The 10,173-nt window shown below is 43.9% G+C and overlaps 1 protein-coding gene across 1 annotated transcript in view; it reads left to right on the top strand.

Moving 5' to 3' along the window:
* The first annotated feature begins 1,462 nt into the window (after nucleotides 1-1,462).
* Nucleotides 1,463-10,173, top strand: part of TOX2 (TOX high mobility group box family member 2) — a 151,788-nt gene continuing 143,077 nt past the window's right edge. The window contains exon 1 of the mRNA XM_066387745.1: nucleotides 1,463-1,573. The gene's annotated coding sequence lies outside the window, so the exon portion shown is untranslated. The remainder of the gene's footprint in view (nucleotides 1,574-10,173) is intronic.

Here is a 10,173-nt window from a genome sequence, read left to right as displayed (position 1 = left end):
ACCAGACTCCTGGGGTGGCTTCCGGGGGGCCAGCTGCCAGCCCTGCCACCTGGCATCTGCCACACCCTCAAGTTCTGAGTACTATCTTATTTAATCCTGTCAGTGATCCCATGGGGAGGCTGTACAGTGAGCATCCTCATTTATAGATGAGAAAACTTAGGCTCAGCAAGATGAGAGAAGCTGCCCAAAGCCTCACAGTCGAGACCGGGAGGCGCTGAGATATGTGTCTGACCCTGGAGCCGAGTGGCTTAGTTTGTCACACAGCCCAGGCACCTGTGTTCAGCCCAATCTTTCGCCAAGCTCTTGTTCCAGAGAGCCAACTGTCCCAACTGCCCCAGGAAGTCTGCCCTGTGTGTCCTGGGGTACCTCAAACACAATACACCGAAACCTGGACCCCTTGACCTGCCCCTGCTCTGTCCCCTTTCTTGGGACAGATGGAGGGGTCTCAGAGCCTGGAATCAGACTCCTGGAAGTCGCCCTGAACTCCTGTCTATGCTCATGTCTCACCATTGGCCCCCTCCACTTTTGTCCCAGCTCCAGCCTCTGTGTCGTTGTCAACTGCTATGTGTTCTCGTGCTTCTGAGCCTTTGCACTTGCTATTCCCTCTGCCTGGAACTCTTCCCCACACAGAATACCCACCTGGCTTGTTTCCTTATATCTCTGCCCAGAGAGCTGGTTTGGGGTTGGTGATCATATGGTCTCCTGGGACCTTCAACCCCTTCCAGTCCTCCAGTCAAAACCTCTTCACCTTCCTGAGCCATGGACCTCTTCTCCAAGCAAAGCTTTCAAATGCGTGTAATATAATGCACTCAATTATGAAGGGTTCTGAATATATTGAAATGCAGTTATCAAAATATTAAAAAACATCTTTAATGTAGTAATAAATATGCATCTTTATTAACACGCTAAATAACAGGAGCGAGGGGCAGGTCTAATTAGTATCATAATTCTGAAGCAATGCGGAATGTAAATGATCTTTCGAAATAGCTTCAGTGACAGTAATGTGACATAGAAATATCTGCGATTTCTCTTGGTGACAAAGTCACGGGCACTGCAAATACTGGTGGGTTTTTTTTTTCTGTTGGCCTTCAAAAGGGAAGGAAATGCTAAATTTTACTTAGAAGTGAGTGAAAAGAAAGATGTAATTTTTCTGGTGTTTTTTTTTCTTTCATCTGAACGTACCAACCCCCTCTGCTAAGATGTAGTTAGGAGTGGGGATGAGCGTGGGTCCCCGGACTTTTCAGAGCAGGGAGGGCTCCCGAGGGGTGCACCCTCTCTGAATGGAACGGGGACAGCAGAGGACAGGCCTCAGCAGGCAGCAGACCGAGCTCTGCAGCGCCTGCCCCTTCCTCCTCCCCTCTGCCCTGGTGAGTCACCAAACGTCCTTTCTCAGGAAGACCAAATATAAACAGTGAGGATTATCTTGAGAACAAGATGTTTGTTTACTTTCTAAAAGTGCAGACATGGCAAAGGCTCAGGCCTACAACGGCAATGAACAGCAATCGAGGCCAGTCTCTCCTGGGAGAAGCTGCTTCTCCGTGGCAGAGACAAAGACCCTTCTTCTTGTGCTCAGGTACCAGCATGGTGTCCGTTTCTTCTCAGATATTTTTGTTGTGCGCCCTCCCTCCCTTCCCTGATTACGCAAGCAATGCATGCTCATTGTCCAAACTTCCAAACTTCCAAACACGACAGAAAGGGAAATTCCCCCCATTTTAACTCATTCCCCAGAGAGAAGCAGTGATAACAGAGTGGACTAAATCACACATGCTTTTCGCCATCCTGCATGTACTTATGCACATTACCACTCATATAATTCTTTTTTTCCCAAATAGCATTCTATGGACACAGTTCTAACAATGTGTGTTCTAATTATTTGTCTCTATGTCTGTCTCCTCAACTAAAATTTGAGGTTTGAAAGGGGAAACACTATAATTTTTAAATCTTTATAAGTCAAATACCTTGCCCAATAATTTTGTGCAGAGTAGGATTCAATAAGTATTTGCTGAACTCATAACCAAATTAATGAAAAGGTTTGTTTTCAGAATGATAGCAAAAATACCTGTCTGTGTTTGTTATTTGAACAATATTTCATTGTTTCAGAGTAGCTGAGAATTAAGTTGTGTGGGTGTAATTATTTTATTTTATTAGCAAGGAGGGGGGAGAGGGAGAGATAAAGGGAGAGAGATGAGAAACATCAACTCGTAGTTGCAACACTTTAGTGCATTGATTGTTTTCTCATATATGCCTTGGCTGGGGGGCTCCAGCTGAGCCAGTGACCCCTTGCTCAAGCCAGCAACCTTGGGCTTCAAGCCCGTGACCATGGGATCAAGTCGGTGATCCCATGCTCAAGCTGGTGAACCTGTGTTCAAGCAGGCGACCTTGGGTTTCAAACTTGGGACCTCAACATCCCAGGTCAATACTCTTATCTACTGAGCCACCACTGGTCAGGCTGTAATTAGCTTTTTAAAATAACCACAAATAAGTACTTGAACTTAGGTTATTTTCAATTTCTCAAGCTTATATCTGCTGTGCATTGAATCTCCTGTATCTTTGCATACCTCTTTATGCATTTCCAGACTCAGAGAAAGGCTTATTTTGATAGATATTGCCAAATTGTCCTTTCTGTGGGTTGTACCAAATTACCTGTCACTCAGAATCTGCTTTTCTGTTCTCTCACTAACATTGACTGTTAAAAAAAATAATATACTTTGAAATTTCACGCTTATGAAAAAGTCGCTAGAACAATACAAAGAACTCTTAATATACTCCTCACCCAGATTCCCAAATCGTTAACATTTTATCAGTCTGTGTGCACGTGTTCTCTCTTTCTCTCTCTCCATAATTCTCTCTCTGAGTCTTTGGAGGCAAGCTGCAGATATAATATCCTGTCATCTTTAAACATTGCAGGGTGTGTTTCCCAAACCACGTTCATTCTGCTACACCCGCTTCCTGCCTCCCTCCAAGGAACCAACTTTGCTACCAACACCCCCATCCAATCCAGAGACCCCACTCAATTCAACTGTCCCAGCCCTGCGTCTTTTCCCTCCGGTCCAGGATCTTCTCCGAGAATATGGATTGCATTTAGTTCAAATGTGTCTTCAGTTTCTTCCCACCTGGCACTGTTCCTCCCTTTCCCCTGTCCTTTCAGTCTTCAACAGTGTGAAAGGTACGGGCTTCATAATGTCTACAGTGATCCTCAACCCCGACCCGCCTGATGCGTCCTCTGTATCCCAGGCTCAGTCCTGCTCTCTGGGCGGGAGGCCCACAGGTATACAGGTGCAATGTTGTGTGCCGTGCTCCCTCGGGGCCCTGCGTCAGGAGGTTAACCTCGGTCCCCTGGTCACGTTGGTGCCTCTCTCATTTCTCTACCTTAGGCTCACCACTGCTGTTTAGTACTTGATCAGTACATTGTGAGGAGTCTTTCCGAGTTTATATCAATGTTCTGTTCCTTGTCAAGCCTCCTCAATGGATGACCCCTGCTGGATCAACTACCCCTATGACAGTTGCTAAATGGGGACTTTCTATTCCTGTTATTCTTTCTGCTCTTATTAGCTGGCTTTCTATTGTAAGGAAAAGCCTTTCTGTCACATTTATTTGTATCAGCAGAAGCACATGGATTCTTATTTTATAATCTGTTTCTATCATTATTTATTTTGATGTCAAATTGTCCCAGATTTTGCCAGTAGGGAGCCCCGTGTCCTTTTGACACACACGTGTCCACCACTCATGAATGATCTCCTTACATTCTGGCACAGTGAGATATTCTAGGTTCAGCTGCTCACCTTGCATGTTCCCTGCCTCAGCCTTGGAATCAGTCACTTCTTTGATGAGTGCTGGCTCATTTCAGTGGAGGATGATTTTTAAAACCAAGATATGGGCACTCAGTATGCGTGTGCCTCTGAGATGTCAGGTACGGACATCGGGTTTCTATCGATGTCCGTATCTATGTGTCTGTCCGTCAATCTGCAGATCTAAGTATCTACCTACCTACCTGTGTACAGAGTTTAATATATCATATACACTCATATTTGATTAATTTGACTATTACATCATTTGGATTATTTATATCCTTTTTTATTTTTATTCTTTATTTTGAAATTAAATCTAGTGGGGTGGCATTGGTCAATAAGAGCACCAGGTTTCAGGTGAACATCTCTATAGCGTTTGAACTGTTGATTGCATGGTGTGCCCATCACCCAAACCCGGATCATTTCCCATCACCGTATATTTGTCCTCTTTACTCCCCTCCTCCCCACCCCCTCCCCTGGGTAGCTATTTCACTTTTGTCTATGTCCATGAGTCTCAGTTTTATATCCCACCTATGTGGGATATATTATTTATATCCTTAATTATGACTTTTTTTTAACTGCTTTGTATTTTTTATATTATTTTTTAAATTTTATTTTTCAATTTCAGTTTATGTTCAATATTATTTTGTATGAATTTCAGGTGTACAGCATAATGGTTAGACTTAACTGTCAAGAACCGAGAGAGGAGTTCAAATTTTCTACTTTTGTATATCTGTTGGTTTCAATTGTATTTGTCAATAGTTTGTTTCACATGTTGTGATGCTATATTATCTGGAACATAAAGTGTCCTGACACTTATCTCATTGCATTTTTTTAAAAAAAATTTAGTAAGAGGAGGGGAGGCAGAGACAGACTCCCACATGGGCCTACCAGGATCCACCCAGCAAGCCCACTAGGGGGCGATGCTCTGCCCGTCTGCGGCGTTGCTCCGCTGCAACAGGAGCCATTTTTTTTAGCACCTGAGGTGGAAGCCATGGAGCCATTCTCAGCACCCAGGGTCAACTCATTCCAATTGAGCCATGGCTGCAGGAGGGAGAGGAGAAGAGAGAGATAGACAGAAGGGGAAGAAGAGGGGTAGAGAAACAGATGGTCGCTTCTCCTGTGTGCTGTGACGAGGAATCGAACCCAGGACATCCAGATACCAGGCCGACGTTCTACCACTGAGCCAACCAGCCAGGGCTCTCATTGCGTTTTATGGCTTCTTTTATGTGATTATGGGTGGTGCTTTTCCTCATTGAGTAGTTTTTGGTTTCAAGTTATCCTTTTCCAATATTCGTACAGTGGATCCTGGTTTCATTTGGCTTGTATGTGCCTGGCACATCCTGGAAGATCATTTAATTTCAGCTCCTGTCCAGCCCTTGTCCTCGCTTCCTATTTCTCTCCTCTCAACTCAACTCACCCGTTACTGGTGCAGTTTATCATATGTCTTTACTTTTAAAAAAATAACACACTCAAACCTCTTTACTTTGATTTATCAAGAAACAAAACGGTGTATAATAACATCAGTCAGCTCTTTACTAAGAAAGGTCACAAATCTAAGGACCCATACTTCCTCCCATCCCAATTGTGTTATGATCTGAGATTTTTATCACAGTCCATGATGGTCTATTTTTACTATTTGTTTTTACATAATACAGATATTTATTTATTTATTTAATTTTATTTATTCATTTTAAGAGAGAGGAGGGGGGAGGAGCAGGAAGCATCAACTCCCATATGTGCCTTGACCAGGCAAGCCCAGGGTTTCGAACTGGCAACCTTAGCAGTCCAGGTGGACGCTTTATCCACTGCGCCACCACAGGTCCGGCCACATAATATAGATTTTTAAAGGAATTACATCATTTTCCTTTTGACTTAAATTTAATTTTCACAGGTATGGAGCCTTAGTTTTATATTTAAAATAATGCAAGACTCAGTTCTTGCCATTTCTTTTTATAGCTTCCCTATTCCTGACTTATTTCAAATTACCTTTTGGTTGTCTGGATTTTATTATCAAAACATTTTTTAAAAGAAATGTTGGTAGATCTAATGGTCTCCAAATATCAATAATATAAATTAAACATTTCTTGGGTATATAATTCTTTTTTTTTCCATTGTCTTTTCTTTCTTTTTGTTTTGTTTTTTGAGAGAAAGGAAAGGAGAGGAGAAAGGAAGGGAAAGAGAGAGAAGCATTAACTCGTCTCACTTAGCTGTACACCCATTGATTGCTTCTCATACCGGCCCTGACTTGGGCTCAAACCAGCAACCTTAGGGTCAAGCTGGTGCCCTCAGGATTAAGCCAGTGACCCCCGGATTGAGTTGGTGGCCCAGGCATTCCAGGATGATGCTCTATCCACTGCACCACTGGCCAGGGCAGGACTAAAATTCTTAAGTCATGTTTTTGTTCCCTCAAAACTTTGTAGGTGTTGGTTTGGTATTCTGACATCAAATGTTAATACGGAGAAATTGAGGGGATTTCTATATTCTTCCTCTTGCTGGTCACTTGTATTCCTGGCTGGATGCTTATTCAATTCCTTCTTAAATCCTTTATGTTGAGCATCTTGATCAGATTATGTCTAGCTTATCATCTTCCTCTGATGTTTTTTACAATGCCCTAAACTCTTTCAATCTTCACATTCAGTTTTTCCCTTTATTATGTGATGAATGAGTTTTATGATGTGTTTGTTCTGTTGTTTCGTTAAGGCTAGTCCTCTGTCTGTTTTACTGCCATTGTCAGTCACCCATAACAATGATCTTCTCTAATTGTTCCAGACTCTTTGACTTGCAACTCATCCTGGATTCTCCCATCATCCTCAGCCTCACCATCCAATTAGTGAACCCGTCTAGGCTCTGCCTCTAAGACAGCTCAGTAATTTTTTGCGCAACCCCCAATCTCTCTTGACCTCAGTTTACTTGTGAAGGAAGAAAAAGGAGGAAAGAGAAAATAAAAGGAAGGAAACAGTTATTGAACTCCTTTGTTTTGCCATAGCTGTAGCCATAAGGAATTGGACATCAAAGAGATTGGGTCAGATCTGGTTTTGCTGCTTCTTAGTTCTGTGTTGTTAGTAAACTACCATCCCCTCTCTGAGCTCTTTCCTCATCTTTAAATGTGGGTGATGATCTTTGTTCTGAGGATGAAGTGAGACAGCGGACCCGGCACGGAGTGAGCGTTGGCTGTTCTTTAGCCAGCCTGCCTGTCCTCCCTTTCTCTTTCCTGCCTTGCCTCGTGGAGAACCTGTCTAGCGAGCTGTGTTTTTCCATCCAGGCAAATGCTCTCCCCCTGCAAGCGTGCACCTGGGGGTGTGGACCGTGAGACGAGGCTGTGAGCTGCAGACACATCAGCTCCTCCAGTTTCCATCACTGGCTTACAAATGTCACATTCATCCAAGTAGCAGTTTCAGGGCATACTTTGTTTCTGATTGGTTGGTGCTTCTGCAAAATTAAATGGAGAGAACATCGAGATGCCAAGAAACATGATGAACTCATCGTAGAAGCAGAGTCAGCTCTACCCAGCCCCCCAAAGTTCTAAAATTAGACAGCAAACCCTGTGAGGAGGGCCCAGGCCACGCTTGCCCCAAAGCAAAGGGGGTGTCCTGTTTGCCCTGAGGTCCCGAATTTTGGGGGACAGACCCTCCAGGCTGACCTTGAGTCGGCGGCATCTCTCCCCTCCTTCCACTTCCATGTGGAACCAGGTCCCAGACAAGAAGCTGAGCACCTGCCAGTCAACATTTCATTTAATTGTTCCTCTCTTTGAAAAATCAGCTCTTTTGGGAGTATAATTTATATGTGAGAAAGTGCACCCATTCTAGGTGTCGTGTCCAGTTCAAGGAGCCTTGACAGAGTCATGTTCATGTAACTACTCCTGCAATCAAGACATAGAGCATTTCCATCACCCCAGCAATTTTCTTTTAATTTCAGAAATATTACAAGCATCCAGAAAGGAACAAATATTAATATTACAAAATAAGACTTACAAACATGCCACCAAGGTTTGCAAATGTTACTGTTTTGCCATATTTGCTTTAATCTGTTTTCATGCCTCACTTCTCTCTCTTTCTTTTAAAAAAAAAATGGAATATCTCTGGCCAGATAGCTTGGTTGGTTAGAGCATTGTCCTGAAGCACAGAGGTTGCTGGTTCAATTCCTGGTCAGGGCACATACAGGAACAGATCGATGTTCCTGTCTGTCTGTCTGTCTGTCTGTCTCTCTCCTTTCTTCTCTCTTTAAAAAATCAATAAAATAAAATTTAAAAATGGAATAAAATTCTTTTCAAGAAATGAAACATTATATATAGATATACAGACTTGGACCCTTCCTCATTCCAATCGCCAAAGATAACCACTGTTACTACCCATGTTTTAAAGGTAACATAGTCTACCCATTTTAAAACTCTTATTGTATTGTGGATGATCACAAACAGTATACAGTACTGTTGGAGAGGCTTTGGATATTTACATAAGACAGTGCCACAGTGTCTGTGTCCTTTTGCAACTTTTTACTCAACATGTGCTTTTCAGATCTATTTACCTTTATACAAGTAGATACTGTTCATTGGCCCTAGTATAGTGTCGAAGTGTAAGAATGTTTTACCCTGGCTGGTTGGCTCAGTGGTAGAGCGTCGGCCTGGCGTGCAGGAGTCCTGGGTTCGATTCCTGGCCAGGGCACACAGGAGAAGCGCCCATCTGCTTCTCCACCCCTCCCCCTCTCCTTCCTCTCTCTCTCTCTCTCTTCCCCTCCCGCAGCCAAGGCTCCATTGGAGCAAAGTTGGCCTGGGCACTGAGGATGGCTCTGTGGCCTCTGCCTCAGGCGCTAGCAGAGCGACGCCCCAGAGGGGCAGAGCATCGCCCACTGGTGGGCGTGCTGGGTGGATCCCGGTTGGGCAAATGAGGAAGTCTGTCTGACTGCCTCCCCGTTTCCAACTTCAGAAAAATGCAAAAAAAACCAAGAGTTCAGACTAATTAAAAAAAAAAAAAAAGAATGTTTTAGAGTTTCCTTATCTAGCCCCCATTTGATAGGCAGTTATTTCCTCTCTTCTTGCCAATAATATTAATGCCCCGGTGACTGTCTTTGAGACCATATGTAAGAGTTATTTTCCTGCGAATGGAGTTGCTGGGTCAGAGGATGTGCACATCTCCACCTTTACTATGTAGATATTGCCAGATGGCCCTCCAACGTGAGAATACCAGCACCTCACCCAGAATATACTGAGTCCTTGTTTTTGTCACCTCCTGTGTAACATTTGGTATTGTTAGGCCCCTGCCCCCCATCTGATATTTATGACATGATATTGTTTTCATTTACATTTCCCTCATTGCCAGTGAAGCTGAGCGTATTTTCACATATTTATGGACCTTTAAAGTTTCTTCTGTGAATGGCTATTGATAATTTTGGTCTTCTGTTTGCTTCTACTTCTGCAAAATAAAAAGCAAGGCCAACAGCTGAGAGTGGAAGGTGGTGGAGGTTGGAGATTTGAGGGGAGGGAAGATGGGAGTGTGGTTTATCTTACTTTGGCTTCTTCAAAAGCAGACCCTGAGACAAGGGTGTCAGAGCATGCGGTTTGTTTGGAAGGTGATCCCAGGACAGATGGGTGGGGAAGGGGAAGTGAGACAGGGAAGGAAAGGAAGCCAGTAAGGGGTACAGGCAATAAGGGTCAGTCCCACTGGGGAACTCTGGGAGCCACCCATGGGGGCAGGGAGCTGGGGTAACTATACACCAACTCAGGTGATTTTTGCTTGAAGGTTGCTCCTGGTTGGATATTCCTTGGGCTCCCAGCACTTAGGTGAGCTGCAGGGGGTGGGAAGAGACCTCTGGCTGCCAGAGAAAACCTTTAGGCAAAGACACACAGATGATGGCAATTAGAAGTTGGCTCAGCGCTGAAAGGGTGGGGACTCAGGGATCATGGGTGGGACTCTGCCAGCATCTTTGGTGGGAGAGTGAATCAGCCAGTTACAGGTAGCAGGCTTGCTAAGCAGTGCCATAAAGGGGCCCTAGTGGTGATCGTTTAAGGAAGCCAGAGTGCTTGACAAGTGCTCAGAGCGCATGACAGGACCTTAGCCATCACCAACCCTCTGGCTTGCAAATGAGGAACATAAGGCCCCAGAGGAAAAAGAAATTTCCCCAAATCGCAAAGCACTCTTAGCACAGAGATGGTGGGTTGAGTTCCTCTGAGGCCTTACACAGAAGGGGGAAAACCCCACAATTTTAACATGGTTTTTATTTTATAAAAGTCAACCACAATTATTGAGAAAATCTAGACAGGTAGAAAAGTAAAAATCATACCTGTAAACCTAGAGACAACTATGGTCAACAGCTAGTTTGTATCTTTCTAGTCCGTTCTCTAAGCATATTTGTACTGGATCCATAGCCCCCTCCCCTGTCAGAATTT

This window comes from Saccopteryx leptura, chromosome 5 (genome assembly GCF_036850995.1).
Source record: "Saccopteryx leptura isolate mSacLep1 chromosome 5, mSacLep1_pri_phased_curated, whole genome shotgun sequence".
NCBI classification, from domain to species: domain Eukaryota; kingdom Metazoa; phylum Chordata; class Mammalia; order Chiroptera; family Emballonuridae; genus Saccopteryx; species Saccopteryx leptura.
This window is presented reverse-complemented; position numbering and strand designations above follow the sequence as displayed.